The sequence below is a fragment of the Convolutriloba macropyga genome, chromosome 4 (assembly GCF_964194025.1).
Source record: "Convolutriloba macropyga chromosome 4, txConMacr16.3, whole genome shotgun sequence".
NCBI classification, from domain to species: domain Eukaryota; kingdom Metazoa; phylum Xenacoelomorpha; order Acoela; family Convolutidae; genus Convolutriloba; species Convolutriloba macropyga.
The window spans coordinates 39,288,223-39,314,100 of NC_134471.1; positions in this window are offsets into that span (position 1 = coordinate 39,288,223).

Below are 25,878 nucleotides of genomic sequence, written 5' to 3' on the forward strand. Positions count from 1 at the left end.
TTCAAAATCTCGTCTTTGATTTGGCATGTACCGAGGTTGGTTTAGGGCACTCTCTTAAAACTACGGACTAACCTCTCCCAGATGCCACTTTGGTGTGACGCTCTGCGCTGATTGATCCTCCACGTAATGCTTTTATGTGCGGCGATGTGAATCATGTTCCGTTTTCGACAAAGCGCGGAGCTCTTTCCCGCTCGTGCGTTCAGTGCGTATTAACGATACAAAAGAAGTGCTCAAGATCTCATCTTTGGGGCCGCGTGTACCGATGATGGCAAAAAGCACTCATAAAAAAACGGAAAAACCTCTCCCACATTCCAACTTGATGTGGCGCAATGGGTGGTTTGAACCTCGATTAAGTACTCTTATTTGCGGCAATGTTGAACGTGTTCCATTTTTTAATAAATAACGGAGCTTTTTTCGAAATTATGCGTTTAGTGCGAGTTCAACTAGACGAAAATTAGTGTTCAAAACCTCATATGCGAGGGGGCGTTTCCCGACGATGGTGTAAGGCACTCTCAAAAAATTACGGAACAACCTCTCCCATATTCCACCGTGATGCGGCGCACTGGTCGGATTAGAGCTCCACTTAGTGCTCATATGTGCGGCCATGTTGATGGTGTTTCATTTTTCAATAAACCGCGGATCTCTTTTTGCGCTGGTGCGTTTAGTGCCCATTCAGCTAGACAGAAAGTAGTGTTCAAAACCTCATATGCGAGGGGGCGTTACCCGACGATGGTGTAGGGCAATCTCATAAAATTACGGGCCAACCTCTCCCTTATTCCACCGTGGTGTGGCGCACTGGTCAGATTAGAGCTTCACTTAATGCCCCTATATCCGGCAATATTGATCATGTTCCGTTTCTTATTAAATTAAGGAGCTCTTTCCCCGCTCTTGCGTTCAGTGCGTATTCAACTGGAAAAAAAATGTTCAAAATCTCATCTGCGAGGCGGCGTGTACTGAGGATGATGAAGAGCACTCTCATAAAACTACGGACCAACTTTTCCCAGATGCCTCCTTGGTGTTACGCTCTGGGCTGAGTGGGCCTTCACTTAATGCCCTTATGTGCAGCGATGTTGATCGTGTTCAATTTTTCAATAAATCACGGAGCTCTTTTCCCATTCCTGCGTTCAGTGCCCACTCATGTAGAAAAAAAACGTAGTGTTCAAAACCTCATCTGTGGTGCGGCGTGTACCGAGGACAGTGAAAAGCACTCTCTTAAAACTACGGAACAACATCTCTCAGATGCAATCTTGATGTGGCGCACTAGGCGGATCGAACCTCCACTTAATGGCCATATGAGCGGCGATGCTGATCGTGTTCCATTTTTCAATAAGTTACCGAGCTCTTTCCCCGCTGGTGCGCTCAGTGCGAGTTCAACTAGACAAAAAGTAGTCTTCAAAATCTCGTCTTTGATTTGGCATGTACCGAGGTTGGTTTAGGGAACTCTCTTAACAGATTCCACTTTGGTGTGACGCTCTGCGCTGATTGATCCTCCACGTAATGCCTTTATGTGCGGCGATGTGAATCATGTTCCGTTTTCGACAAAGCGCGGAGCTCTTTCCCGCTCGTGCGTTCAGTGCGTATTAACGATACAACAGAAGTGTTCAAGATCTCATCTTTGGGGCCGCGTGTACCGATGATGGCAAAAAGCACTCATAAAAAAACGGAAAAACCTCTCCCACATTCCAACTTGATGTGGCGCAATGGGTGGTTTGAACCTCGATTAAGTACTCTTATTTGCGGCAATGTTGAACGTGTTCCATTTTTTAATAAATAACGGAGCTTTTTTCGCAATCATGCGTTCAGTGCGAGTTCAACTAGACAAAAATTAGTGTTCAAAACCTCATATGCGAGGGGGCGTTTCCCGACGATGGTGTAAGGCACTCTCATAAAATTACGGACCAACCTCGCCCATATTCCACCGTTGGTGTGGCGCACTGGTCGGATTAGAGCTCCAATTAAAGCCCTTATATCCGGCCATAATGATCGTGTTCCGTTTTTTTATTAAATTACGGAGCTCTTTCTCCGCTCTTGCGTTCAGTGCGTATTCAACTGGAAAAAAATGTTCAAAATCTCATCTGCGGGGCGGCGTGTACTGAGGATGGTGTAGAGCACTCTCATAAAACTACGGACCAACTTTTCCCAGATGCCTCCATGGTGTTACGCTCTGGGCTGAGTGGGCCTCCACTTAATGCCCTTATGTGCAGCGATGTTGATTGTGTTCAATTTTTCAATAAATCACGGGGCTCTTTTCCCATTCCTGCGTTCAGTGCGCACTCATGTAGACAAAACGTAGTGTTCAAAACCTTATCTGTGGTGCGGCGTGTACCGAGGACAGTGAAAAGCACTCTCTTAAAACTACGGAACAACATCTCCCAGATGCAATCTTGATGTGGCGCACTAGGCGGATCCAACCTCCACTTAATGGCCATTTGAGCGGCGATGCTGATCTTTCCCCGCTGGTGCGCTCAGTGCGAGTTCAACTAGACAAAAAGTAGTCTTCAAAATCTCGTCTTTGATTTGGCATGTACGGAGGTTGGTTTAGGGCACTCTCTTAAAACTACGGACTAACCTCTCCCAGATGCCACTTTGGTGTGACGCTTTGCGCTGATTGATCCTCCACGTAATGCCTTTATGTGCGGCGATGTGAATCATGTTCCGTTTTCGACAAAGCGCGGAGCTATTTCCCGCTCGTGCGTTCAGTGCGTATTAACGATACAACAGAAGTGTTCAAGATCTTATCTTTGGGGCCGCGTGTACCGATGATGGCAAAAAGCACTCATAAAAAAACGGAAAAACCTCTCCCACATTCCAACTTGATGTGGCGCAATGGGTGGTTTGAACCTCGATTAAGTACTCTTATTTGCGGCAATGTTGAACGTGTTCCATTTTTCAATAAGTTACGGAGCTCTTTCCCCGCTGGTGCGCTCAGTGCGAGTTCAACTAGACAAAAAGTAGTCTTCAAAATCTCGTCTTTGATTTGGCATGTACCGAGGTTGGTTTAGAGCACTCTCTTAAAACTACGGACTAACCTCTCCCAGATTCCACTTTGGTGTGACGCTCTGCGCTGATTGATCCTCCACGTAATGCTTTTATGTGCGGCGATGTGAATCATGTTCCGTTTTTGACAAAGCGCGGAGCTCTTTCCCGCTCGTGCGTTCAGTGCGTATTAACGATACAACAGAAGTGTTCAAGATCTCATCTTTGGGGCCGCGTGTACCGATGATGGCAAAAAGCACTCATAAAAAAACGGAAAAACCTCTCCCACATTCCAACTTGATGTGGCGCAATGGGTGGTTTGAACCTCGATTAAGTACTCTTATTTGCGGCAATGTTGAACGCGTTCCATATTTTAATAAATAACGGAGCTTTTTTCGCAATCATGCGTTCAGTGCGAGTTCAACTAGAAAAAAATTAGTGTTCAAAACCTCATATGCGAGGGGGCGTTTCCCGACGATGGTGTAAGGCACTCTCATAAAATTACGGTTCAACCTCCCCCATATTCCACCGTTGGTGTGGCGCACTGGTCGGATTAGAGCTCCAATTAAAGCCCTTATATCCGGCCATAATGATCGTGTTCCGTTTTTTATTAAATTACGGAGCTCTTTCTCCGCTCTTGCGTTCAGTGCGTATTCAACTGGAAAAAAATGTTCAAAATCTCATCTGCGGGGCGGCGTGTACTGAGGATGGTGAAGAGCACTCTCATAAAACTACGGACCAACTTTTCCCAGATGCCTCCATGGTGTTACGCTCTGGGCTGAGTGGGCCTCCACTTAATGCCCTTATGTGCAGCGATGTTGATCGTGTTCAATTTTTCAATAAATCACGGGGCTCCTTTCCCATTCCTGCGTTCAGTGCGCACTCATGTAGACAAAACGTAGTGTTCAAAACCTCATCTGTGGTGCGGCGTGTACCGAGGACAGTGAAAAGCACTCTCTTAAAACTACGGAACAACATCTCCCAGATGCAATCTTGATGTGGCGCACTAGGCGGATCCAACCTCCACTTAATGGCCATTTGAGCGGCGATGCTGATCTTTCCCCGCTGGTGCGCTCAGTGCCAGTTCAAATAGACAAAAAGTAGTCTTCAAAATCTCGTCTTTGATTTGGCATGTACGGAGGTTGGTTTAGGGCACTCTCTTAAAACTACGGACTAACCTCTCCCAGATGCCACTTTGGTGTGACGCTCTGCGCTGATTGATCCTGCACGTAATGCCTTTATGTGCGGCGATGTGAATCATGTTCCGTTTTCGACAAAGCGCGGAGCTCTTTCCCGCTCGTGCGTTCAGTGCGTATTAACGATACAAAAGAAGTGTTCACGATCTCATCTTTGGGGCCGCGTGTACCGATGATGGCAAAAAGCACTCATAAAAAACGGAAAACCTCTCCCACATTCCAACTTGATGTGGCGCAATGGGTGGTTTGAACCTCGATTAAGTACTCTTATTTGCGGCAATGTTGAACGTGTTCCATTTTTTAATAAATAACGGAGCTTTTTTCGCAATCATGCGTTCAGTGCGAGTTCAACTAGACAAAAATTAGTGTTCAAAACCTCATATGCGAGGGGGCGTTTCCCGACGATGGTGTAAGGCACTCTCATAAAATTACGGACCAGCTTCTCCCATATTCCACCGTGGTGTGGCGCACTGGGCGGACTGAACCTCCACTAAATGCCCCTATGTGCAGCCATGTTGATCGTGTCCCTTTTTCTTTAAATCACGGAGCTCTTTACCGCTCGTGCGTTCAGTGCGTATTCAAATAGCCAAAAGTGATGCTCAAAACCGCATCGGCGAGGCTGCGTGTGCCGAGGATGGTATAAAGCACTCTCATAAAACTACGGAACAACCTCTCCCAGATTCCACCGAGGTGTGGCGCAGTGGGCGGATCCAACCTTCATTTAATGCCCACATGATCAGCAGTTTCGATCGTGCTCCATTTTTCAATAAATTACGGAGCTCTTTACCCGCTCGTGCGTTCAGTGCGAGTTGAACTAGACAAAAAGTAGTGTTCCAAATCTCGTCTTTGATGTGGCGTGTATCGAGGATGGTGTAGCGCACTCCCTCAAAACTACGGACCAACCTCTCCCAGATGCCACCTTGGTTTGACGCACTGGTCGGATTAGAGCTCCAATTAAAGCCCTTATATCGGGCCATATTGATCGTGTTCCATTTTTCATTAAATTACGGAGCTCTTCCCCGCTCTTGCGTTCAGTGCGTATTCAACTGGAAAAAAATGTTAAAAATCTCATCTGCGGGGCGGCGTGTACTAAGGATGGTGAAGAGCACTCTCATAAAACTACGGACCAAATTTTCCTAGATGCCTCCATTATGTTACGCTCTGGGCTGAGTGAGCCTCCACTTAATGCCCTTATGTGCAGCGATGTTGATCGTGTTCTATTTTTCAATAAGTAACGGAGCCCTTTTCCCGCTCTTGCGTTGAGTGCGTACTCATGTAGACAAAGTGTACTGTTCAAAATCTCAACTGTGGTGCGGCGTGTACCGAGACGGTGAAAAGCACTCTCTTAAACTTACGGAACAACATCTCCCAGATGCAGTCTTCGTGTGGCGCCCGGGGCGGATTGAACCTCCACTTAATGGCCATATGGGCTGCGATGCTGATCGTGTTCCATTTTTCAATAAGTTACGGAGCTCTTTTTCCGCTGGTGCGCTCAGTTTGAGTTCAACTAGACAAAAAGTAGTGTTCAAAATCTCGTCTTTGATTTGGCGTGTATCGAGGTTGGTTTAGGGCACTCTCTTAAAACTACGGACTAACCTCTCCCAGATGCCACTTTGGTGTGACGCTCTGCGCTTATTGAACCTCCACGTTATGCCCTTATGTGCGGCGATGTGAATCATGTTCCATTTTTCGATAAAGAACGGAGATCTTTCTCCGGTCGCTCGTTTAGTGCGTATTCAACTAGACAAAAAATGGTGCTCCGAAACTTCTTCTGTGAGGCAGCGCGTGCCGAGGATGGTTTTAAGCACTCTCATAAAACTACGGAACAACCTCTCCCACATTTCACCGTGGTATGGCGCACTGGGTGGATTGAACCTCCATTTAATGCCCCTATGTGCGTCCATGTTGAACATGTTTCCTTTTTCATTAAATCACGGAGCCCCTTTCCGCGCTCGTGCGTATCCAACTAGACAAAATTAGTTTTGAATACCTCATCTGTGAGGTGGCGTGTACCGAGGATGGTGTAAGGCACTCTACTAAATTTACGGACCAACCTCTCCCAGATTCCACCGTGGTGTGGCGCACTGGGCGGATTGAACCTCCACTTAATGCCCCTATGTGCAGCCATGTTGATCGTGTCCCTTTTTTCTTTAAATCTTGGAGCTCTTTACCCGCTCGTGCGTTCAGTGCGTATTCAAATAGCCAAAAGTGATGCTCAAAACCGCATCGGCGAGGCTGCGTGTGCCGAGGATGGTGTAAAGCACTCTCATAAAACTACGGAACAACCTCTCCCAGATTCCACCGAGGTGTGGCGCAGTGGGCGGATCCAGCCTTCAATTAATGCCCACATGAGCAGCAAGTTTGATTGTGCTCCATTTTTCAATAAATTACGGAGCTCTTTACCCGCTCGTGCGTTCAGTGCGAGTTGAACTAGACAAAAAGTAGTGTTCCAAATCTCATCTTTGATGTGGCGTGTACCGAGGATGGTGTAGCGCACTCCCTCAAAACTACGGACCAACCTCTCCCAGATGCCACCTTGGTTTGACGCTCTGTGTTGATTGAACCTCCAGTTACATGCCCTTATATGCCCTTATGTGCGGCGATGTTGAGCGTTTTCCATTTTTCAATACAATCACGGAGCTCCTTCAACTAATTTTTTTAAAAAATATAATACGTTGCAATTAATTACGGTAGTATTGAGTGCCCAAAAATGCTTCAAGACAAAAATTCTCAGACTACAGATCTAAATGAAGACTATAAAAGAAGAGAAAACTTTTAGAGAACAGAGGTAGAGAAAAAAAATTGACGTACAGCGTTTATCTTTTTACTAGCGTCTCTGGTTTTTTTGAAAAACCTATGTTGTGGGCACATTGGGGTTTGACTCTTTATTCAACGAAGGCATCTTAAATATATAATAATATTTTTGTTTAATAAAGACGACAAACAGAAATTCTTTCGAAAAAAAAATAAATTTAGATTTGCAGGTTTCTCAAAGAATTTCAGGTTATTTAAGGTTATTTTGTGTAAACAAAATGGAAAAGCTGTCGATTTATTCTTTTTTTTGATAATTTTTCCTGACGCTTCAAATAATTTGCTGATTTTTTTTACCATGCGGGCTTCCCATTGAATGGCATTTTTACTGAACAGAAAAGTAGAAAGCAATCACCCTTTGTTATCAGTTCTGAATAAGAAAAAAGAGATCCAATCGGAAAAAAGTGCTTTGAAAAGAAAGGTCAAAATTTTAGTGAACATATTCGCCTTGTTTGCGTCATATGTTAAAATGAGCCTTGTAAGCCTGCCTCTCAGTTTTCAGCGGGTTTCATTGTCAATAAAAATCCTAATTGGTTGTTTAAAATTATTTTTCATTTTTTGACTTAAAGTCACCTTGACAATTATGCTCGAACTGTGCAGTCGACCTAATGTTGATTAGCAGCCCCAATTAGCAATATTTATATTGAAGTACTTTCAATTTTTCATCTCAAATAAAAGAAATTAAATCAAGTAGAAAAAATTGGATTTTGAAGTGTTAGCCAGAATTGTTTCCACCAAATATTCAATGGCTCCCTTTCACTGTCATCTGAACTGCTCACATAGAAATTTGAAGCCGCTTCAGAGAAAATTTCTGAATTACTGGTGGGTTTTTAAGCACTCTCAAATTTCGACAAAATTGACTGACAATTCAGTTGCACTTTTTACACCAGCAAGATTTAATCGTGTTTTTTGTTTACAAAAATAAAGCACGTTTTGTAATGTGAACATTGAAAAAAAAATTTCTTTGTTTACTTTCATTTTAAGTGTACAAAAAATAAAATTATAGGAAAATAATGCCACTGATATCAAAATTATTTGAATTTAACTTCTCTTCAAAAAAGCAGATGAAAAGATGATATAATATTCGACTATCATTCTATTTATTTGTTTACTCTTCATCTTACAAACATTTTGAACTCGATCTTCAACGCAAAATGATTTCTATAAAACTAATTTTTAATTTAAACAAAAAGTAGAAAAATGGAATTTTTAATTCTATTTGAGGTTTCAATGTTTGCACTTCTGTTTTTTAGTTGCAAGCTGATCATTGAGAGCATGTCCGATCGCTCATTTGTTTGCTAAGTTTACCTTGTGAACCGATCGCAGCAATTTGTTTTACAATTGAAATTGTGTGCTTGATTTTTTTAATATTAAATTTTGTTACGACTAATTGTTAGCTGTGTAGGACATTTGATCTTCAGGATTCTGTGAAAAGCTGTTTTATAGTGAAAAATAATGTCATCTGGTAACCTTATAACAAAATGAGGGATCTGTTTGTTCCGTAAAAAAAGCCGTAGTTAAGTTCGAAAAGAGGCTTCAAATGAGTTGCGAAGAACTGATCATCAAAAGTTTTTGTTTCAAAACAAAGAGAAGACTTTGACACACTTATGACTTATGTTGGAATATTCTGTGCCAGGCACAGTCTCGCACGAGCTGCCTTGTTTGAGAATATATCAAGAATTAAATTAAGAAGCATGATCTGCTTTTTAAAATTATTTTGACCTTTTCCTATTACTGGTTGATTTGGTAGATATTTAAAAGAGGTAGATATTTAACAATGTTGATGAGTTGCGTCGAATATTGTGGGAAGGTAAACTCTTCAGCCTCCTTGTTTCAGTCAAAAAAATAGCAAACTAAACTTTCGGGCAATTTCTTTCAACTTTATGCAAAACTTACAATTTTATTTCTTCACGTCAGATAAATCACTCAGACCAAACGTCAGATAAACCAGTTGCATATTTGGTTCCATACAACTTTGGATAGACAATGCAAACACTGGATAAACTATTGAGACCCTTTCAAAACTTTGGAGATCAGTGCTCCAAAGTTAAGTAATTTAAGCCTCTGAAATTGTTTGCAGAACTTATAATTTCAAAATTAGAATTTCCAATGCAATCAATTTGTTGAATAATTTATGACATATTACAATGGCAAAAAATGTGTTTTGCATTTCTTTTCTTCGGAACAAAAAATGAAAAAATAGACAAATTTTAGAGAAAATGTATTTTCTGAGTAGTGTCACCATTAATGCATGGGTAAACCTTCGTTACGCTAGTTAATAAAATGTGTCGCATATTTGCCCGCTTATGAAAAACCGTTTTAAATTGACCAATCTGGCTTCAGAACTAATCTATTAGGAATTTTACGTTAAAGTAGTGGATAAAACAAGGGATTCAACCACCAGTAAAATATGTCCCTTTCTCCTAACGCTAATCGCGCATGTCGAATCGGGCCAAATTTTACTGTTTGTCGAATCCCTTGTTTTATCCACTACTATATATTAGCTCTAAATTCAATAAAAAAATCAATTAAAATCAAAAATAAAAATAAAAAATCAAAAAATCAAAGCAAAATTTACATTTCACTCTTTAAGAGTGATTAACTCTTATTCGGAGTGATCCCCAGTAGAAAAGATCGCTCTTTTTCGCTCTTAAAGAGTGAATCCCTCTTTTTTGATATTTTTTTATTTTTTATACCTTTTATTTCAAATTATCTATACTTTTCAATAAATTTATATTTTCTTTTATTTTTTCTATATTTATTCCATTATTAATAAGAAATGATACAAAATTATAGTATTTACATGAACAACTTTCCTCTGTTTGGTTAATAACTAAAGGACTTACAGCTCTAGGACTTTGGCAACTAGGATTAATTGTTTTATCCGCGAAGCGGTTACACCGATCAGTTTTATTTCAACTAAATCCTCTAGTCAATTCTATATCTGGATGTTGTTTCTTTACATGAGCCCGTATCCCATCATATCTCACAACAGAAGTACAATATGGACAATTAACTTTAGCTGAAGTACAACTTCTACATGTATAATTACCCTCATCAAAATTATTTAGTCGTTTTATATAATTACACTTATTACAACATCTAGTTAATAATTCTGAGCTGGGGATAAGGTTGGGGTTAGGGTTGGGCTTAGTATTTGAGTAAGAGTTATAGTCATAGATAGAACCAGAGCCAGAACTAGAGCTAGAACTAGGGTTAGAACTAGAATTAGCATTAGAACTAGGGTTAGAACTAGAACTAGAATTAGAATTAGAACTAGAATTAGAACTAGGGTTAGAACTAGAACTAGAATTAGAACTAGAATTAGAACTAGATTCATTTTTTAAGGAACAACCCAATGGGGAAAAAATTAGCACAAATACCACTTAATATTATATTACCACACATACATTTATCAGTTTTATCTTTATGAAATGATTCATAATGATATTTTAAAACAGCAATGTTTCCACATTTATAGTTACACTCTAAACATTTTAAAAGCATTTATAATAGGGTAAACTTTAATATTTACCTAATCATAGGACTTTGTCCATCAGTGGAACTACTTGGTTTACCACGGACTTCATTCGTTCGCGGGGTAAAATTTAACCATGATTTCAATTAAAAAATATTTATTTTCTGCTAAATATTTATTTCCTAAAGTATTGAGTGTATTAGTTTTACATCTCTTAACTAAAATCAAATCAAGGTCTAATTCTTTTTTATCTTTAACAAAATTTATAATCTCTTCTCTAAATTCTTCATTATTTATATATAGTTTGTTTAAAAACTTTCCTCCCTTTCTATTCAAAATTCCCATCTCTTCATTGAAGAAGTCATAGTTACACTGATCAATATACGAACAAAGTTCGTGGTTTAGCAAACTGCTTCCCCGATCAGTATAACTGCTTCGTGTTTCACCTTCCATCTCTTCCCCATATCCAACATTAACTAATGTATTTACTCTACTCAACATTGTACTTGCTCCCATTGCTACAGTTCCAGCATTTCTTGATATTGAATTAGGATAAAAACAATTAAATATAAATAAACCTGCGCCTATAATTCCAACAATATTTGATAAAATTTTCATACCCTTTCCCAATCATTTCTTTATTTAGAACATCATTCTGAATTTTAAAATTATTTAAAGTAAGAAGTTTATTAAAATAAAACTGATAATTATCATGATTAATAACATTTCTATCTGTTGCAATAATCATTAGTGGTTTCATATATGCTATAAGTTTATTTATATCTTCTCTCTCTAAATCATCTTTTAAACTAAGAGCATTTAAATCAAGGAAACCAACTCTTGAATCATATATCATTGTTCTATTACTACTAATAATAATAACAGTATTTTCCTTTTTATTATATTTAATTATACCATAACGAAGTTCATCTGGCATTCCATCTGTATAATTATAATAGTTACTATTTAATTCACTAATTATTTTATTTAAATCATGTTCAGATTTATATATCTCATTAAAGTTCTTAAATAGGTCAGGTCCATTATAAATTGTTAAATAAATAGTATCACAACTCATTCTTGCCGTATTAATTATTTGAGCTGCTTTATGACACATTACAATCATTTGAATATTATAATGTCTACCTTCAGTAAAATAATAACCTATATCCTTATTTAACCTATCACCCATATCATCAAGTACTATTACACAATTTTGAAATTTATGCATATTATTTTTTGTGATCATATTTATATCACATTTATGAAACCCAGTATAAAACTTATTAGACTCAGGATCTATCCAGTCTCTGTCATCTTTACACACTATAACTATAATTTTAGCTTGATCTTGAACTTGATCTCGATCTTGATCTTGATCAATTTTAAATATCTTGATCTTGGTCAATTTTAGCTTGATCTTGAACTTGATCTCGATCTTGATCTTGATTTTGGACTGAGTATAATTTTAAATATTGTCTAATAAAATATGTTTTGCCTGTACCAGTTCCACCATAAACAATAGTATGTAATGGTGACTTTTCATATTCAAATCTAACTAGACTCCTATTCATAAATCCACCAAAGCTTTCTTCTAGTTTTGTATATTTACTTGGTCTTGAATCATATATTATATAACAAATTCCAATTATAATAATAAAAAAAACTGCACTACCTGTCTCCATTTTTATATAATAAATATAGATTTGATTTAGATTTAGACTTATACTTAGACTTAGATTTAATAAATTTATTATATAAAAATGCTCATCCTAACTTTTGAGGAATTCAATAAAAAGTTTAATATTGATAATAATGCTATGAGTGATATCAGAATAAAAGATATAGGTAAATATATAAGTCTAACACCAATTGAGATTGTAATGAGAGATGATAAACCAAAAATGGTAAGTGAACCTAACTCTAACATTATTGTAAATCTACATCCAACTGAAGGTACACATTGGGTTTTAGTTATAAGAAGAGAAGTTTGTCCTGTGTATTACTTTGATAGTTTTGGTGTAGAAACTCCACCTTTATTTTTAGAAGAATATGTTGATCTAGGCTCTAATAAGAAAATACAACAATATGATGAATATTATTGTGGGGGCTTATTGTTTATACATGATCTATCTTATTGATAGAGGATTTAGAATTAAAAGTGCTTTGAATATTCTAGTTAATCAATGTAAATATCCAGGAATATATAATGGGTGTTTTTGTTTAAGTTGTAATGTTAATCAGGGAAGCTGCTTCTTCGCAGATGATAATGTTAATGTTAATGATAATGTTATTGATAATGATAATGTTAATGATAATGTTAATGATAATGATAAAGATATTGATAGTGTTAAAGATAATGTTAATGATAAATATAATGATCTACGAAGTAGCTTTGCTAATAATGTTGAGGATAATGATAATGATAAAGATATTAATAATGTTAAAGATAATGTTAATGATAAAGATATTGATAATGTTGATGTTAATGATAATGATAAAGATAATGATAATGTTGATGATAATGATAATGTTAATGATAATGATAACGATAGTGTTAATGATAATGATAATGATAAAGATAATTTTATATATCTATTTGGTGAAAAACATCAAAGGGCTAAACCTAACAACAAAGAATGTCTTAGTAACAAAATCTCTGTAAACATAAATGATGATCTATATTCATGGTTAATTGGTGATGATATAATTACTGAAGCCGCATTCTCAGATAACTTTAGATGTATAATATCTGGTCCTAGTGAATGTGGTAAGACATTCTTATTGAAAAAACTAATTCTAGCTAGTATATACTTTGATAAGCTATACATCTTTGGACCTACTGGTGATCAGTATCACGGTATAGAAAGAATAAACCCAAAAGCAGATGTTGAATTTATTAAAGATATAAAAGATTTACCATCTTCCGATAAACTACCCAAAGACTTAAAGAAACTAAAGATATTCGAAGATGTTAGAGCCAAAGAACCAGTTATTAATGAATACTTTTGTAGAGGTAGACATAATAACTGTAATATGATATATCTTAATCAAAACCTGTTCTCTCTGGATAGGCAGAGTGTTAGAGAGAACCGTAATCTATTTATTTTATTTGAACAAAGAGGTAAAGTCCTCATATCTATATATCAAGATTTCTTTAATAATATTGAACTTAGTTATAATGATTTTGCTAATATATGTAATAAGGTATGGAAAAAACCTTATAATTATATTGTCATTGATATAACTAAAAATAAAAATATTAATGGTAAACTAAGAATTAATTGGGATCGGAGAGTTTTGTAGTTTAGTTTAAGTATCAGGGAACCTGCTTCGCAGAAAAGTCTAAGTCTAAGTACAAGTATAAGTCTAAATCAAATGTAAAGTAAAACTTAATACATCACCATTAAAGTCTATAGGTCTTCCATGCTCATCTTTAATATGAAATTCTATGTATTCTATTCTACCTTTAGTTACATTTTGATACAAGATATTAGTTGGTATAATATTTATCAAGTAACCTGATGGTTCAGTTAGATTAAAAGTATATAGTATGTCTGTGTTATTACCATTATCTTTAGCTCCAGATATCACATTACAATGAATGTTAATAGTACTATAACCCATAATATCAATAATTTTCTGAGATTTATATCTACCTCTTTATAAATTATTTTTCTAAATCCTAGTAATGAGGCTATTGAGTTTTCTATATCAAAGCTGAGTGCTCCTTGTTTTATTTCCATTAAACATTTCATCGTATTCTTATCAGGTTCTATTATAACATTACCATTAGTTTCTTCTTTTATTAATTCTGCTATGTCAGTTAAGTCATATGCTCCCGGTGTAATAGTTGAAAATAGCAATGGGATTCCTTTATAATTACGATTAAGTATAGATGTAATGTTTGGGCTTGAGGTAGAGATAGGGTTAAGGTTAGGGTCAGAGCTAAGAGACCGAGGTAAAGCTTCATCATCTTCTATAACAGTACTAGCGTATAAGAATTTATTATTTCTCCTATTCACATTAAACACCGAATTATAAACAGATAATCTAATTAAACCTAATTTTGTTGCATTAAGTATAGGTTCACTAAAGTTAAACTTTTCTATTGGTTTTATCATTCATAAGTTAAGTGTATACTCTTCTTTACTTTTAGTTAACGCTTCATGTATCTTTTGTAGTTCATATAATATCAAGTTGTCTGTCATTTTTTATCTAATAAAAATGGATTTTAATTTGGATACAACTTATAGTTATAATAATGATATACACAAAAGTAAGATTATAAAATATAAACCTAATAATCTGGCAACAATGAATACGGTTAATACTAACATTAATATCATACTCAATAGAGAAGAGAATCATTTAAATTTGCGTGATTCATATCTAGAGATAGAGTTTGTTGTATCAGATGATGCTGGTGGTGTATTTGCTAATGATGCTAATATCAGATTAGTTAATTATGGTATGATGGTATTGTTTAGTTCAATTAAGCTTGAAACTAGTGGCGGTAGGACTATTGAATATATAGATCATTGTCATCCTAATCTATTGATGTATAAGTTATTAACCAGTATTGGTGATGAATATGAGAGTGGTTTTGTTAGAAATCAGGGCAATAGAGATAGTCAAATTAAAGGTGACCATATTGCTGCACAACGAGGACATATGTATATGATGGTTAAGATGAGTGACCTATTTGGTTTCGTAAATGATTTAGAAAAGATTATATATGGTTTAGGATTTAAACTAATATTATAAAGAAATAATAATGATAGAGCTCTATTTAGAGTTAATGCTAATCCTGGTGCAGTTGCCAATGATGGTAATATAGAAATTAGAAATATATCGTGGTGTGTGCCTAGTATTGATCCTAGTAATGATAATAGAATTATTGTGCTGAAAGGATTAAATAAAAAGAATAATGTAGACTTTAGTTATTATGAAAGCAAGACATTTTATAAGAATGTGCCCAATGCTACTAATTTCTTGTTTGATCTAGGTATGGAAAGTGGTATGGAAAGACCACAATATATAATAGTTGGTTTTGAAAATAATAATGTTAATGAACAAACTCATGATGCAAGTACATTTGATGTAATGAATGTTACTGAATGTTATTGTAAGATGAGGTAGTTAAGAGGTGTTAAGATGAGGTGTTATTGTAAGATATGGTAGTGAGTTTTATCCCGAGGATAGAATGAATATTAATTATGGAACCAATAATTATAATGAGGCTTTTAAAGAGATTGTTAGCTTTAATAAAGACTATAATGGGCTACCACATAATATAAAATCATATATAAATCATAGAACATTCAAAAGTAATTATAGAATATATGTATTCGATACTAGATATCAAAGGGATCATATAGGTCCACAACCAATACAACTTAATTTTAAATTTAGTTCTGCAGTTGCAGAAGTTATATGTCATGCATTAGTATTAACTAGAAAGGTTATTAGTGTTAATAGTGATGGTAATAAGATGGTTGATATAATATCATAGATATAATTTAAGTCATAGATATAATTTAAGTCATAGATATAACTCTAGCGATAATTATAATTTTAGATATAACTCTAGCGATAATTATAATTTTAGATATAACTCTAGCGATAATTTATAATTATAGTATAATATAGTTATTGTTATAATTATATACATAACCATATACTTATACTTATACTTATAGCTAGTCAGCACTAATTGTTACTCTTGTTAATACCCAACTATTTCTTATTAGTATTAGCAAAACCTTTAGCATAAATAATGTCTAATTTCTTTTTATTCTCTAGAGCCAAGCCTCTAGCTTCAAACTTAATCTTAGCCTTGGGCCTAACCTTAGGCTTGGGTTTAATAACAACAAAAGGATTATACTTTTTAACTTCCATTATTTTTTATATATAGAAATCAGTCTTTTAAATAAGTTCAAAGACTAATTCATATTGTGTTGGAGGTAGACATTATAGTGGTACTGTTAATATAAGAGGAGCTATTACTTCAAAAGGAACTAAGATGTTAAAAGGTAATTGTGTTTTGTGTAGAAGGAATAAATCAATGACAATATCTGATGCAACAATAGAAGCAGAAGGACTTAAAGATTTCTTTAAAAGTGTTGGTAAAGCTACGGTTAACTTTGGAAAGAAAGTTGCTAATAATCCAGTCAGAGCATTAGAAATAGCAATTAAAATAGGAAGTGCAGCTGCATCTAGAAACCCTAGAGCTGCTTTATCAGCCACACCTGATTTAATTAAATTTGCAACTACTGGTGAAGGTAAAAAAAGTAGTACAAAAAGGAAGAGGGTTATACTTAGGTACAAAGAAAAGATAATTATTTGATTATAATTATGATTATATTATGTTTATGATTATATTATGATTATATTATGTTTATGATTATGATTATAACTAAGATTATGATTATATATTTATGGATAAATATTAAAACTAATATTATTATTACTAAAAACATTGTTATTACTATGCACTAATATCTTTAATCTAAAAAAAAACTCAGCTTGTTTTTCTTATAATCCTCATATAACTTAACAAATTCATTATACTCATCATTATCGATTTTATTATCATTCATTGATTTAGTATATAGTTTATTAAATTTATCACTAAACTGTTTACTTAAAATAAACATCTGTGAATACTTTATAATTTTATTTCTAATTTTAGTATTAATTGTTTTTGATAATGAACCACAAACAGTTGCTGTAGCAAAAGCTGTTGGTATAGAATAAGCTAATCCTATACCTGGTAATGAAACTGATGTTGTTGTTGCAGTTGTTGCTATTGATGATAATACTATTTGTGTTATCTCAGCTATGTTAATATAATTCTTATATCTACTTAACTTCTTATTATAGTTATTAGTTTCAGTTTCATAATAATTTCTAATATCTTTTATAATGTTAATATTGTTGTTAGTTTATTATTAGCTTGAATCTTTTCGTTTATCTGTTTCTCAGCCGCTTCGCGGATCAATCTTTCTGATACTGATGACAAATCTGGGTATAGTAATCTCTCACTCGGTGCTGTTGGATTGGTCATTGCTTTGCTTATTTTCATTAGTAAAAATTTTTTCTATTTCTTTCATTATATCTTCTTGATTAAAACTTATCAAAACTTAGAAAAATATCTTTCTTGATTGAGGTAGACATAATAACTGTAATATGATATATCTTAATCAAAACCTGTTCTCTCTGGATAGGCAGAGTATTAGAGAGAACTGTAATCTCTTTATTTTATTTGAACAAAGAGGTAAAGTCCTCATATCTATATATCAAGATTTCTTTAATAATATTGAACTTAGTTATAATGATTTTGCTAATATATGTAATAAGGTATGGAAAAAACCTTATAATTATATTGTCATTGATATAACTAAAAATAAAAATATTAATGGTAAACTAAGAATTAATTGGGATCGGAGAGTTTTGTAGTTTAGTTTAAGTATCAGGGAACCTGCTTCGCAGAAAAGTCTAAGTCTAAGTACAAGTATAAGTCTAAATCAAATGTAAAGTAAAACTTAATACATCACCATTAAAGTCTATAGGTCTTCCATGCTCATCTTTAATATGAAATTCTATATATTCTATTCTATCTTTAGTTACATTTTGATACAAGATATTAGTTGGTATAATATTTATCAAGTAACCTGGTGGTTCAGTTAGATTAAAAGTATATAGTATGTCTGTGTTATTACCATTATCTTTAGCTCCAGATATCACATTACAATGAATGTTAATAGTACTAAAACCCATAATATCAATAATTTTCTGAGATTTATATCTACCTTTTTATAAATTATTTTTCTAAATCCTAGTAATGAGGCTAGTGAGTTTTCTATATCAAAGCTGAGTGCTCCTTGTTTTATTTCCATTAAACATTTCATCGTATTCTTATCAGGTTCTATTATAACATTACCATTAGTTTCTTCTTTTATTAATTCTGCTATGTCAGTTAAGTCATATGCTCCCGGTTTAATAGTTGAAAATAGCAATGGGATTCCTTTATAATTACGATTAAGTATAGATGTAATGTTTGGGATTGAGGTAGAGATAGGGTTAAGGTTAGGGTCAGAGCTAAGAGACCGAGGTAAAGCTTCATCATCTTCTATAACAGTACTAGCGTATAAGAATTGATTATTTCTCCTATTCACATTAAACACCGAATTATAAACAGATAATCTAATTAAACCTAATTTTGTTGCATTAAGTATAGGTTCACTAAAGTTAAACTTTTCTATTGGTTTTATCATTCATAAGTTAAGTGTATACTCTTCTTTACTTTTAGTTAACGCTTCATGTATCTTTTGTAGTTCATATAATATCAAGTTGTCTGTCATTTTTTATCTAATAAAAATGGATTTTAATTTGGATACAACTTATAGTTATAATAATGATATACACAAAAGTAAGATTATAAAATATAAACCTAATAATCTGGCAACAATGAATACGGTTAATACTAACATTAATATCATACTCAATAGAGAAGAGAATCATTTAAATTTGCGTGATTCATATCTAGAGATAGAGTTTGTTGTATCAGATGATGCTGGTGGTGTATTTGCTAATGATGCTAATATCAGATTAGTTAATTATGGTATGATGGTATTGTTTAGTTCAATTAAGCTTGAAACTAGTGGCGGTAGGACTATTGAATATATAGATCATTGTCATCCTAATCTATTGATGTATAAGTTATTAACTAGTATTGGTGATGAATATGAGAGTGGTTTTGTTAGAAATCAGGGCAATAGAGATAGTCAAATTAAAGGTGACCATATTGCTGCACAACGAGGACATATGTATATGATGGTTAAGATGAGTGACCTATTTGGTTTCGTAAATGATTTAGAAAAGATTATATATGGTTTAGGATTTAAACTAATATTAAAAAGAAATAATAATGATAGAGCTCTATTTAGAGTTAATGCTAATCCTGGTGCAGTTGCCAATGATGGTAATATAGAAATTAGAAACATATCGTGGTGTGTGCCTAGTATTGATCCTAGTAATGATAATAGAATTATTGTGCTGAAAGGATTAAATAAAAAGAATAATGTAGACTTTAGTTATTATGAAAGCAAGACATTTTATAAGAATGTGCCCAATGCTACTAATTTCTTGTTTGATCTAGGTATGGAAAGTGGTATGGAAAGACCACAATATATAATAGTTGGTTTTGAAAATAATAATGTTAATGAACAAACTCATGATGCAAGTACATTTGATGTAATGAATGTTACTGAATGTTATTGTAAGATGAGGTAGTTAAGAGGTGTTAAGATGAGGTGTTATTGTAAGATAAGGTAGTGAGTTTTATCCCGAGGATAGAATGAATATTAATTATGGAACCAATAATTATAATGAGGCTTTTAAAGAGATTGTTAGCTTTAATAAAGACTATAATGGGCTACCACATAATATAAAATCATATATAAATCATAGAACATTCAAAAGTAATTATAGAATATATGTATTCGATACTAGATATCAAAGGGATCATATAGGTCCACAACCAATACAACTTAATTTTAAATTTAGTTCTGCAGTTGCAGAAGTTATATGTCATGCATTAGTATTAACTAGAAAGGTTATGTGTTAATAGTGATGGTAATAAGATGGTTGATATAATATCATAGATATAATTTAAGTCATAGATATAATTTAAGTCATAGATATAACTCTAGCGATAATTATAATTTTAGATATAACTCTAGCGATAATTATAATTTTAGATATAACTCTAGCGATAATTTATAATTATAGTATAATATAGTTATTGTTATAATTATATACATAACCATATACTTATACTTATACTTATAGCTAGTCAGCACTAATTGTTACTCTTGTTAATACCCAACTATTTCTTACTAGTATTAGCAAAACCTTTAGCATAAATAATGTCTAATTTCTTTTTATTCTCTAGAGCCAAGCCTCTAGCTTCAAACTTAATCTTAGCCTTGGGCCTAACCTTAGGCTTGGGTTTAATAACAACAAAAGGATTATACTTTTTAACTTCCATTATTTTTTATATATAGAAATGGGTCTTTTAAATAAGTTCAAAGACTAATTCATATTGTGTTGGAGGTAGACATTATAGTGGTACTGTTAATATAAGAGGAGCTATTACTTCAAAAGGAACTAAGATGTTAAAAGGTAATTGTGTTTTGTGTAGAAGGAATAAATCAATGACAATATCTGATGCAACAATAGAAGCAGAAGGACTTAAAGATTTCTTTAAAAGTGTTGGTAAAGCTACGGTTAACTTTGGAAAGAAAGTTGCTAATAATCCAGTCAGAGCATTAGAAATAGCAAGTAAAATAGGAAGTGCAGCTGCATCTAGAAACCCTAGAGCTGCTTTATCAGCCACACCTGATTTAATTAAATTTGCAACTACTGGTGAAGGTAAAAAAAGTAATACAAAAAGGAAGAGGGTTATACTTAGGTACAAAGAAAAGATAATTATTTGATTATAATTATAATTATATTATGTTTATGATTATATTATGATTATATTATGTTTATGATTATGATTATAACTAAGATTATGATTATATATTTATGGATAAATATTAATACTAATATTATTATTACTAAAAACATTGTTATTACTAAGCACTAATATCTTTAATCTAATAAAAAACTCAGCTTGTTTTTCTTATTTTTCTTATAATCCTCATATAACTTAACAAATTCATTATACTCATCATTATCGATTTTATTATCATTCATTGATTTAGTATATAGTTTATTAAATTTATCACTAAACTGTTTACTTAAAATAAACATCTGTGAATACTTTATAATTTTATTTCTAATTTTAGTATTAATTGTTTTTGATAATGAACCACAAACAGTTGCTGTAGCAAAAGCTGTTGGTATAGAATAAGCTAATCCTATACCTGGTAATGAAACTGATGTTGTTGTTGCAGTTGTTGCTATTGATGATAATACTATTTGTGTTATCTCAGCTATGTTAATATAATTCTTATATCTACTTAACTTCTTATTATAGTTATTAGTTTCAGTTTCATAATAATTTCTAATATCTTTTATAATGTTAATATTGTTGTTAGTTTATTATTAGCTTGAATCTTTTCGTTTATCTGTTTCTCAGCCGCTTCGCGGATCAATCTTTCTGATACTGATGACAAATCTGGGTATAGTAATCTCTCACTCGGTGCTGTTGGATTGGTCATTGCTTTGCTTATTTTCATTAGTAAAAATTTTTTCTATTTCTTTCATTATATCTTCTTGATTAAAACTATAATGCATCAAGTCTGTCTTTCTCTTTATTATCAAGTAACTTACTTTGTAAAAGTATAGCAATTATATATTGTACTATAACACCTCTAAGAGATTTATTGTATTCTTTCATTTCTCTCAGACCCTTAGTAAACATTTCATCTAAGTGCATGTCAGTTATATTCTGATTAAACTTATCATTATCAAATTCTTGCGATAGTATCTGCAGCAACTTTATTACAAAACTAAACAGTATTTCTCACTTCATTTGTTGATTCAATAAACTCATTAATTAGTTCTTCATTAACTTGTGTTTCATTTAGTTGTAATGTTTTAGTTGTAACTTTATCAAAGTCCCCCTTTCTTAGTTCAGTTATGTTTCTACTTAAAATGTCTATTTTATTAGAAGAGGATAAAAAGTTATTGTCACAATACTCTTTATTAACATCTTTTTCATCTCTAGGAGGATGAACATTTGTAATTTTATAGGTATCCTTCATATCAATATCATTATTATCTTCTAGGAATAACCCACGAGCCTTACTTAATGTTAAGTTGTTTCCATTCCCTATATGGCGTTTCGCTTGGTTAAATCTATTTCATGTCATTATTTATATTAAGAAATAAATCCGGCTTGCCGGCTTAGGACCGTTGGTCTATCTGCGAAGCAGGTTCCCTGATCTACTTCGTAGCTGACCGTAGGTCTATATTTAATGCTTCTAAAACCTTATTATTAGATTCAAAATCAAACTCGGATTTCAATAGTTCCTGTCCATATTATTTACCTTCTATTATCTCTCCATTAATATCTTCTATTTTATATGTTGGTGGATGTGTTTTTAGAACTTCATTCACTTTAAACAATTCTCTATTCCAATTAGAAGTGTAACCTTTAGAGAAGATATTACGTTTATCTACATTTCTAACATAATCACCAACTTTAAGTTTAGGTTTAATATTCTTAAAACTAAAAGTTTATTTAACTTTATCAGGATTATTAGAAGCATCAACTGGTGTCATATTAATTGTTGAGTGAATGTTATTGTTATATGTTACAACAGCATCATTTAAAATATTTACCCAATTACCATCGCCATTGATGAACATAGGTTTATTTATTATGTGTAATAATGTTCTATTGAATCTCTCTATGAATACAGCCTTTAAATCACTATAAGTAGAATATAGCTCTATCCCTGAAGCGGCTTTGCCGGTTCCATATTCTTTAAGTAAAGATTTAAATGTTTTATTGTAAAACTCACTACCTCTATCTACCCATAACTTTTCTGATTTTCTAGGTTCAGAGCCACCTTGTGGATGTTCACTTAATACTATTTTAAAACCATTAGTTATAGATAAACCAGATTTATTCTTTAAAGGAATAGCCCATGCATATTTTGTGAATATATCTATAACTGTTAATATAAACTTATAATTATTATTGTATTTACTTAGAGATGACTTATCAATTAAATCAGCTGACCATGTTTCATCTTTATATAATGGAATTATTCTTTGTCTTTTAAACTTTGTTATTTGAGGACTGAAAACTTCCTTAGCTAGTTGTTGTTTTTTCACATTTTTTGTGAACGTAGTCATGGTTTCACCTATTTACCATAATTAAAAACAAAATTATCTAGTTGGTTTTGATTAATAATATTCATAGATAATAGTTGCTTAGATATATCTAGCATTTCATCATATAATCCATCATGACCAGCTTTTGTTTCTAGTATTAATAATTCTAGTCTTTCTACTAAATTATTTGGGTTGCCATTTAATCCCCTGCCAAATATATCATCTCTTACCTCCATTATACGTTTTATTGTTATATATCTAGCGCTTTTCTTATCCCCTTTTCCTAAATCATATCTAATATCCCTTAAAAACATTTTAATTTTGTTTTCATCTTCCTCAACCTTATCATCATATGTTATATTTGATTTAATAAGAAAATCAGTAAATCGTTCTGAAAACTCATATACATTATCCCTAACTAAAAATGCACCCTGCTCTAGAGTTATATCAACACCATTCATTTTATATCTCCTACTAGGTAAATCTACGAGTTCTAATTTTAATTGAGGATTAGTTTGAGCCCCCATGTCATGAAGAAGTTTGGCTGTTTTTTTATCAACATAAACTGGTGCTATATCTTGAGTTTGCTTTATGGTCCCCTTTAACGTTTCACCAATCTGCGAAGCAGTTTCACCCATCTAGGAAGCAGTTTCATTAAACTGGGAACCAGCTTGCTCGATCATCTTAGTTTGTTTATCTAACTCTTGATTTTGCCAATCTATTGCTCTTAATGTTTTTTTACTTAATGCTAGATTCTGTTCATTGTTTGCGTTTATCTGCGAAGCAGTTTCACTGATAGTTTTGGTTAAAGGATCAAATAACTCTTCTATTTGACCGTAATATTCTTGTTGTTTTAATTTATCTTCTAATCTATTTCTTCTGTTTTGTTTTTCTAGATTGTTTAATTCTATTCTAGATTCTTTAGTTTAGTCATTTTATATGTATTGAAAAATTATAATAAGAGTAAAAAAATGGTTAATGAAAACAGCTTCTCTCTTAATCTAAAAAGATGTTTAGCTTGTAAAAGACGTTGTAATACTATAGATGAGTTTATTGATCATCTTAAGGAACCAAATCATGATGATTTAATAATTTCAACTTATTCTAAATATGTAGATGGGGCTGGAAAGATAATAAAATTTCTAGAAAATAATAAAAATATAATAGCTGGAGCTACACTACATAAGAATACAATCATGGGAGACACTATGGAAAAATATATGGCTCAGATAATGGTTTATAATATACTAACTACCAACCATATGGATGTAATGAATGAATTAGGTCTATGATTGTTTGTTATAAAAATTAGCAAAGCTCATTATATATAATAGCAACTTCAATTAACTTTCTATCATCATTAATGGTTAGTTCTAGAATATTATTAACCGGTAGGTCTTTGTCTCCATCTAATAATCTCCGAAGCAGTTTCACTGATGCTTGGTGGATCATTTTTATTAAATCTCTTGAATAGATATAGATTCTCATCATGAGGATAGCTTTAAATATTATTTACATAGAATCTTTTATCATCAAATATAATTAAACTAATCTTACTTGTTTTTGTTGTTGTCATGTTATCACCAACTTTTTGTATTCTACATTCATCTACTGCTCTGTGTATTATTCATTAATGCATCATAATAATCTATGTGCCTAGCAATATTATGCTTCTTTATTCCTTTTTCTTTAGTGTTTTTAGGATAATTTTTGAAGCTATATGATTTGGGGGACAATGCTATAAATTCCTCAATAATCCTACTTCCCAGCTCGTGCTTAAACTTGCCGGGGACTTTATTATTAGTTTTTATAGGTATGTCTAGAATACTTAAATCCATATGCTCATCACTAACTTTACCTTCACTATAACTTAATACGAAGCTGTCTGTATCCATAAAATGGAGTTGTAGATCTTTGAGAGATGGTTGTAGAATATTATAGAATACGTCATAGATGTGTAATTTACTTAATTCTAAGATAGTAACACCTACATATACTGGAGAATCATATTCTATTTTTTTCTTTATATATTCTATTTGGCTATAATCTCTAAATCTAGTTATATTCTTAAATGTTGGTTTACTTACACTTTTCATTTTCTTTTCTTCATCATGCAAGAACTTGCTTTGAAAGAAGTGTAGAGGAGTCATGCACATTCTTCCATATAATGAGTTATTCATTAATTTCCTTACATCCTTTTCTGTTTCAGTTTTAGCTGTTGCTCTTTTATTTGTATTGTTTTGTATATAATCGCTACATATATAATCTTGTTTAAATTTAATTACTCTATGTATTTTTGTTACTTTTACTCCCATCTTAACATAGAATTTTAACATCCTATAATGAACCATATATTCTGCTTTGTTGTTTTGGTCTAAGATTAATTTCTCTGTTCTTGCTTTACTTTTCTCTCTTTCTCTACATCCCAGTTCATTATCATTTATCTTTCTTTTATTAGGCATTAGTGCTAACTGTTCTTTTCTCTCTTTACATTCATTAGTATAATCAATATCACAAACTATATAGTAACCATGATCACTATCATCTGGAGTATTCAATATT